At 47.9% G+C, this 8,611-nt stretch overlaps 1 protein-coding gene across 1 annotated transcript in view; it reads left to right on the forward strand.

Moving 5' to 3' along the window:
* Positions 1-8,611, forward strand: part of Fbxo36 (F-box protein 36) — an 88,423-nt gene that overhangs the window by 35,857 nt on the left and 43,955 nt on the right. The gene's annotated exons all lie outside the window — the stretch shown is intronic.

Genomic DNA, 8,611 nt, shown 5'->3' on the forward strand with positions numbered 1-8,611 from the left:
GATTCCCGATTGCTCTCGGGGAGCAGAGCTGCCAGGAAGACACCCAGCGCTACAGCCAGGGTGCTCCAGGCGGGGCCTGTGAGGCTCTGGGCACTGAGGCACACGCCCGTCTTCCCAGCATTCTAGGAGGCTGAGGCAGAAAGATTGTGAGTTTGGGGCCGGCCTGGAATGCATAGGAAGAAACCTGTCTCAAAACAAGGAAAGAAAGAAAGAAAAAGCCAGCCAGCCAGCCCTGTCCTGGAGATTTAACTGCCCCTCCCACAACAGTACCTCTCTTGCCATCTTGCCAACAGGTCCCGAGGGTAACACTCTAGTGGCCCTCCCCGGCCCTGGCTGATCCGCAGAGCCTGGTTCCTTGACAGGTCAGCCGGCCTGAGACTCTCCTAGCTGCACTGCCTGGCTGCCCAGGCTCGGGTCCCCTCACATTTCCTACAGCCAGTATTCTATTTTTACATTTTTGTTTTTGCAGGAACTGGGGCTTAAATGCAGGTTCTTCACACTGAACTCTGTCTAATCCTTAAGATTTTCATATTCTTCGCTTAGCTTTAGCCCTGAGAGTGGCACTTGTGCTGTGTGTGCTGGCTGGTAACGCGGCCCCTGAGCCGTGCCTGCAGCCCTCAGTCTTTTAGGGTTTTTGGATTTTGGGACATAGAAGAGAAATGTAAAGGCAGTCACTGTCTTTATCTTCTAGCATTTGTATGGTCTCATTTTTTTTATGTCCAGATCTTTATTGTATTTGGAATTGATCCTGGTACACATCATGAGTCAGTCTTTTTCCAAGTGGCCACCCAGACCCTTCTGAGTAATTTATTCCTAAATAAAAACTTATCTGATTTGAGAGCTGGGGACATTGGTCAAAGGTAGAACTTTTACGTAGCGCATGTGAGGCCCTGGGTTCCACTGGCAGTGCTGCAAACAGATAATAAGGAAGGCGTAGTGGCACACACCCGTGCCCCAGCACTGGGGAGGCTGAGGCAGGAAGATGGCTGGGAGTTCGGGACCAGCCTGGGTTGCACAGTGAGTTCAAGACCAGCCTGAACTGTATAGCAAGACCCTGTTTTGAGAGAGAGCGAGAGCGAGAGCGAGAGAGAGAGAGAGAGAGAGAGAGAGAGAGAGAAATCTGATTCTAGAAGCTCTACTTTATAATTATTTATAAAACTTAATTATATGTTAAATACTATGATAGGCAAAGTTATGAATCAACAACCTATTTTTCTTCCAACTTTCAACATATAGCTTAAATCTAGTAAGTGTAGCTATAAATCACTTAATTTTGTATTAAAATTAAATCATTTTCATTGTGCTTTAATTCATGTTTAGTTATCTTGTACATTTTAGAGATTAAAATCCTTTCAGCATTTAAACACTGTTTACCAATTTAATCAGATTGTCTCAAACATGTAGGTTAAGGCCATAAAACTTGTAAGTCAAGCAAATTACATTCTTCCAAATTTAAACAGCATTTCCAGACTTGCTTCTTGCCTTCCTTCATGCGCACAGGGCCTGGGTCTGGGGCCCTGTGCTGAGCTGAGCTCGCTGAGGCCCCAAGTTCAGTCCCCAGCTCGGGCAGGATCAGCGGGAGGAGGCACATTTCAATCTGTAATCGCAAATTTAATACGTTTGATTTTTTCAATCAACTCATACACTAAAGGTGTCATTGCAGATGTGAAAACTTCAATATTTTAAACCAGATGCACACCTGTAATCCCAACATTCTGGGAGGCTGAGGCAGGAGAACTGCAAATTTGAGGCTAATCTGGGCAAATCAGAAAATCAGCAAGACCCTGTCTCAAAAAGGGCAGGAGATACAGCTCAGCATGAAGGCCTGCAAACCATACCCAGTACCAAGCAACAACAAAACAAGCACAAGAGAAAGCGCAAACATTTTATTTTATTTGTTTTTTTATTGTTTTGAGGCAGGGTCTCCCAATGCAGTTCAGGCTGACCCTGAGCTCACTTTGTAGCCCAGGCTGGTCTCAAAGTCACAGCGATCCTCCTGCCTCAGCCTCCTGAGTGCCACCACATCTGGCAGAAAACTCAATTTTATTTTAACAGCTAACATGAAATAAGCTTTACTGCCACATACTTAGGCTTCCAGCCCCCTTGAGGCTGAGGTAGAATTATAAGTTTGAGCCCAGCCTGCTCAACTTAGCAAGATAGAAAGTTAATAATGAGGGTTTTATTTTTTTTTTCTTCCTCGAATGCCTTCAGGGCACTTTTGGCCATCGGGAGAGTGGTGAGGTTCGAACTCCAGGAACCTGAGGCTCACAGCTTTGTGGAAAGAAAGTTAATAATGAAAAACTGTAAAAGCTGGGGAACTACCTCGGTGAGAAGACCCTGGTTCAAATAATTACATAAATAAACGATGTAGTACAGCATTATAGCATTTTAAACTCTTTAAATAAGGTGTCGCTTCTAGTTAACTGTTATTTTCCTTCCCTCCCACACCACAAAAATGACAATTATATGGTTTTCCTGGAATATATGCCAGTAAAGACAGAAAGAATTGGAAAAGTAACAAAAGCAGCGAAACTGCAAACCAGCAAGCAGGCACCCAGCTGTAGCTAATTTAGCAAAACTGAGAAAATAGAAATCCAGGTTTCATCCTAAAGCAATGATGGGCCAGGGAGATAGCTCAGTGGAATAAGCGCTACCCTGGCAAGCACAAGGGCCTCAGTTCAATCCCCCATTCCTCAAAAAAGAAGAAAAAGAAAAACTTGCATAAGGCACACATTCTCTTATTTGGGGGCCTACCCATTGACTCAGTGGCTTAAGTGCCCTGCTGAAACAAAGCAGTGAGGCTCAGGATGCTGTGGTTCCATCCCCAGATCCTCAAGCCAAACCAGACCTGCCCTGAAGGCATCCTGAGGCCATAAAAAAATGCTAAAGCAATGAGCTGTGCCTTGGTGGGGCTCAGGGAGGTGTAGAAAGCAGGAGGATGCACTTGTGAGGCCAAGGCAGGAGGGTCTGTGTGGGGCCCAGGCTAGCCTGGGCTGCTCCATGAGTTCAGGTTCAGCCTGTGCCACATAATGAGACCCTGTCTGGGAGAAAGAAAAACAAGCAGGGGTGGGCCTTGCTCTTCTTATCTCTGCTCCCCTGTGACAGCAGCACTGGCTGGCCCTGCTCTGTGAAAACCTGCAGTCTCTGTCAGGAACTTGGTGGAGGAAGCCACAGAGGGTTGGACTCAGATCTACACCTCAAACCCACTGGCTCTGGAAAGATGTGGGCTCCCTTCCAACCCTGGAAGACTCTTCTGGGAATCGGACCAGACTCAGGAGTGAGGGGCCAAGGAGATGGCTCAGTAGAATAAGCGCTCGCCTGGCAAGCACAAAGGCCTGAGTTCAATCCCCGGTTCTACCACCCACCCCCAAAAAAAAAAACAACCCCCTGGTTCTACTAAAAAAAACCCCAAACAAACAAAAAAAAACAACCCAAGCATGGGATCTCAAGATACTAATCATCAGGATCCTTCTGTGGGAGGAGTCCTGTGTGAAGGCCCAGTGTCCAGGTAGCTTCCTGCTGCCCAGTCTGGACTGCGCCTGGCTGCTCATAATCCGCAGCTTTTGAGGCAGAAGGATCATTGTGAATTCAAGACCAGCCTGAGCTACAAAATGAGCTCAAGGCCAGCCTGACTACATAGTGATATGTAGTCAAAACGACAAAAACAAATAAAATAAATTTGACCTTAGGGCTGGCTATGGTAGCATACACTTGTGATCTCAAAACAGGAGGCTGAAGCAGAGCCTGGCTCTGCACACGCTGTGTGAGTCCATGCTTCTCCTCTCTAGCTGTTCAGATAGCAGGATCCTTCCTCACTAATAAAGGATCACATTTCATAAGGTCTTCAGGACACTATTTGAGCCCTACTCTGGAATTCCCCTAGTTATCTTTGATTTCCAAGTGGGAGAAATCTGATCTGATGAAATAGCAATGGTATGAAAGTGAAAGAAGAAGGGCTGGTGAGATAGCTCAGCAGACTAAGTGCCTGCTTAGGCAAGTGCCGGGGCTGGTGTTTGATCCCCAGCACCGCAGGCCACCGCCAGCCCTGCCCTCAGGCGCACTGAGCCAGCCACTGAGACCCGGCATTGTGGCACATACCTATAATCCCAGTACTGGGGAGGCTGAAAACAGGAGGGTCACTAGGAGTCTGAGCTGCATAGAGAGACCCTGTACCAAATACACTGAGAGAAAGAAAGAAAGAAAAAAGAGAGAGAGAGAGAGAGAGAGAGAGAGAGAGAGAGAGAGAGAGAGAGAGAAAAGAAGAAAAGAAAGAGGAAAAGAAAGAGTTCTGGAAGTTGTGGCGTCTCAGTTAACTACCCAGATGCATTATAGGTTTAAAAATGTGACATAAGCTATACGCATTTTAAGGGGCTTCCGTCAGGGCCTGTGGTTGACACTGTCATGAGTTTCAGTGCATTCTGCGCTGTGGAAATGAGATTTGCTTCAGATAAACAAAATCCTCCGAGAAGCCAAATGCACTAGTAGGAGTTCCATTACCGAGGGGAGACACTACTCGGGACTGATCCCAAGGCCTTTACACTGAACAACTTCTGCAGCACTTAAAAACAATTTTCTTCTTCTGTGACAGGTTTTTGCTAAATCAATCTCTCTCTCTCTCTCTCTCTCTCTCTCTCTCTCTCTCTCCCCCCCCCCCTTTTCTTTTCTTTCTGTGGCTGGCTCAGCTCACTCTGGGGGTGGGGCTGGCACAGCATGTGAGGCCAGGGATCAAACATTGGTCCTGGGCTTGCCTAAACTTGCCTAAGCAGGCGCTTTAGGCCACTGAGCTATCTCACTGGCCCTGGATTTTGCTAAATTTCCCAGGCTGGGCTCAAACTTGCAATCCTCCTGCCTCAGCCTCCTAAGTGCTGGGATTACAGGTGTGCGCCAGTACGCTCAGCTTTGCAGGGCACATTCTTATGCATAAGAGTGAAATAATCAGAGACCAGCAAGGGGACACAGGGCAGGAGCACTTCAGGACCTTAGCTCAGAACTGCTACCATTAAGAGCATGTTCTGTATTCCTCTCTTCATTACAGGAAACAGGCCAAACATAGGAAGAAACAGCCCTGAGAAGGTTTAGGAGGCAGTTTGTTACACTGGTGGGTCTCACTGGGATCCTTCCCAAAGGAAGAATTGTCCTGTTAGCAGGCTTTTCTGGACATTTTCATCTAGTTTTGACAGGCATTCTTGGCAGGCTTTATTTAAAATTTTAATTTCTTTTTCATTTCCCCTTCTTTCAGTTAATCAGAAGAATCATTTTCAGAGATGTTGTTATTTAAGACTATAGGAGGTACCAGACCTGAGGGTCATTTGAAAGCTAATATGGTTTGTTTGCTTTTTAATAAATGAGGTGAACAAATTTAATAAGCAAGGTCCTATTAAGTATGAGCAGGAAGCCTGTCAGTGGTCCTAACAGAGACCCAGCTGTGGCCCCCAGTTTCCCAGGGAGCTCCACCATTAGGATCCTGTCTGCCTGGACTGCTGGTTTATCCGTTCTCACAAACTTCGGAGGTTTCCCTAAGAACACCAGACTTTTTTTTTTCTTCTGTATTTTAGGCAAGTGTCTACAGGGTGCTCAGGTTCTCACTACTAGATCGGACTCGTAGTGATTCTCCTGTTTACAACCTCCCAAGAGCTGGGATTACAGGCGCGCGCCACCACCTTGCCCAGTCTCAATTGCTGTCTCAGCATGCCCTGGGGTGAGGCCTGTATCCTGTGTATAAATTTCATCTGATTTTTAATTCTCTAGTCAACTTCTGGGTTATTTCTGTTACATGTGCAGGACCATTATCACTGCCTATGGTTAGGGGCAGCCCATACCTAAGGGATCATTTTCCTTAGTAATGCTCTACAGACTTCACTGGCTTTTTCTACTCTAGTGGGAAATGCATTGAGCCACCCAGAATCCTCATCCTTTACCTTTCAGTGTTCTTTACAGTGGAGAATGGTGACCTTTATTGTTTTTCAGATTGCATTGAGGAGCTGGAAAAATGAATCCTTTTTAATTTGTTTTCCTTCTACTTTGAGGAGTCCATATGCCTCGTATAGCATCCCGTGGATGTGGACAGTAGTGGAAGCATGCCTTGAATCAAAGGAACTGTTCACCTCTTTGCCTTTAGCCCAGCTGAGAGCTTGTATGAAGGCCCACAGTTCAGCCCACAGGGCATACCAGTTTGGGGGAAGAGGCTCAGCCAGGATTTTCTTTCTTTTTTTTTTTTTTGCAGAACCAGGGATTGAACTCAAGCTCTTGTGCTTGCCAAGCAAGTACTTATTCTACTGAGTCATCTCCCTGGCCCTAGCTCACCCCTTTTTTATTTCTGCGGAACTGGGGATTGAACTCGGGCCCTTGTGCTTGCCAGAAAAGTGTTTATTCTACTGAGCCATCTCCCTGGCCCCGACTGAGCCTCTTGACAAGGACTTCATCTGCAGATCCAGCTGGCTAGAAAAAGCTGTCAGTCAAAGCGAGGCAGTCACAGTTGGCGGGCCAAGCTCAGTGGGCAAGAAGGTGGTTGGGTTCAGAGTGAAGTTCAGGTAACTTCCTAGCAAGTGCAAGGTACTGAGTTCGATTCTTGGTACTAAAGGAAAAAAAGTTGGAAAGTGAGCCGGGAATTTTCACAAAGCAGTCCATGGCATTGAGTAACTCTGCTGTTTGTAAGCCAGGGGTGTCCTGGGCTATTTAATAACATAGAATTGTATGTGGAATGTGGATGGTCATATTTTGGCCCAGGGTTAATTTTTCAGCTTCTTTGATCAAGAGGGCAGTTGCCACTCAGGCCCTCCGGCAAGGAAGCCAGCCCTTGGCACGGAGACCAGGCTTTTTGTTGAGTATGGTAGGTCTTTCTGAGGACTGAGCCTGTCTTGGAACCCTGAGGCTATGTGCCTCTGTTCATTAACAGCCAGGCTAAGGGGCCTGGCCGCATCAGGAATTCCTAGCCCTGGGGCGGCTGACAGCGCTCCCTAGTTCTTTGCTGTGGGCGGATCCAGTTTGTTCTAAGGTCCTGTCAAGTGGCTCCTGTGTTTGCTTTTCTAGTCAGCGTAGCATATAGAGGCTTAGCCTTTTCCGTGAACCCCGGTATCCAAATTGGACAGAAGCCTGCAGCCTCCAGGAGTTCTCCAAGCTGTCTTTTATTTTCAGGCCTTGCAACGGAACAAATGATTTCTCGAGGTCTCAGGGTCCAGGTGCCTGAGTCCTTTTCTAAGTCAAACCTCAGATACCGCACAATTTTTGTTGACAAATTCGGGCCTTTTTCCAGGAGACTGTATAGCCTGCAGCCAGCAGATGGCGGACGAGGGCTTCTCGGCACGGGGCGCTGCTTCGCAGCAGCAGGCTCTGCAGTGGGACGGAAGTTGGTCCCCGGGGGCGTGACTGATTGCAAGCCCCAAAGGCGCGTCCGTCCTCCGCCCGCAATGCTGGAAACAGGTCTGTCAGACCTCTGCTCATGTTGGTCAGGCGTGTGCAGGCGCCGTTCTTCTTTTCGGTTACAGTCAGAGCTAATATCAAGTCTGAACCTGCGAACCTAAGCGAGAGGGAAGCAGGCTGGTTTGGAGGGAGAGGAATGGTCCCTGTCCCTTGGATAGGCGGTCACATCCCAGGAGAGGAATAGGACACCGAGGCGAGTACACGAATTCGTGTTTGATAAAGTGTCCGCCAACGCCGTCGCAGGACCTGCTCTGACAGAAGTTCTTTTCAGAGGAGCTCCCCTGGCGCCCACACTTGGACTTGCCAGGAGGTCAAAAGAGAGTCCGGCTGAGCTATAGCTGAGTATTCAGCTGCCCTGTCCACTGTAAAAAAATCATAGGTTTTCCTCCCATTTGGGCAACGACCACGGGCTCCTGGGGACCCAGTCTCACGGAGCCCAGCCTATCCTATTCCTTGACATGAAAGTGGGGGAGAAGAGATGCAAACTGGGGTGGCTCCAGATGGTCAGGTTTCTTTTTGGGCCACAGATGGAGCGCGTACAGTGTCCAAATTGTCTACAGCAAGCACATTGTCCGCTGCTAGGGCCTAAGCTCGGCCCCCAGTTCTAGGATGGTGGCTTGTGGGCACCCTCATGTGGGCTGCCACGTGGGACTGGCCCTGACGAGGTACTGCAGGAACACGCTTTCCTAGCATCGCAGGCAGGAGAACAGCTTTCTGCTGGGTGCTGTGATCTGCCTCACGTCCTTGTTCTTTCTTTTCTTTTTTACACAGTTTACAAAAACCTTTTGGGCGATCTGAAATAGTTGCGTGGCATTTGTGCCAGCAAAGCCATTGACCTTTTGAATTTTTTCCCGAATGTCAGAGGCAGACTGGGCAACAAAGGCAGCATTGACCGTGTGTTGGTTTTCAGGGGCTGTGGGGTCCAAGGGAGAATAGGCCCATGATATACTGTGTCAACTTGAGAAGTTTAGAAGTTTACCTAAGTGACTCAGCAGGGGCCCAGGGTCCTCACTTAGTGAATATCCTGAGGCTGTGCCAGAGCAGGGCAGGAGATGGTGTGGGCAGCCGGCGGACAATATAAGGGAGAAAAAGAAACAATTCTGCCTCCACCCCTCGAGTAGCTGGAACTGTTAACAGGAGCCCCTGGGCTCTGTATGACTTGATAGTTTGTTTTTTTTTTTTTTTTTTTTTT

Source organism: Octodon degus, unplaced genomic scaffold (assembly GCF_000260255.1).
Source record: "Octodon degus isolate 3935 unplaced genomic scaffold, OctDeg1.0 scaffold00089, whole genome shotgun sequence".
Lineage (NCBI taxonomy): Eukaryota > Metazoa > Chordata > Mammalia > Rodentia > Octodontidae > Octodon > Octodon degus.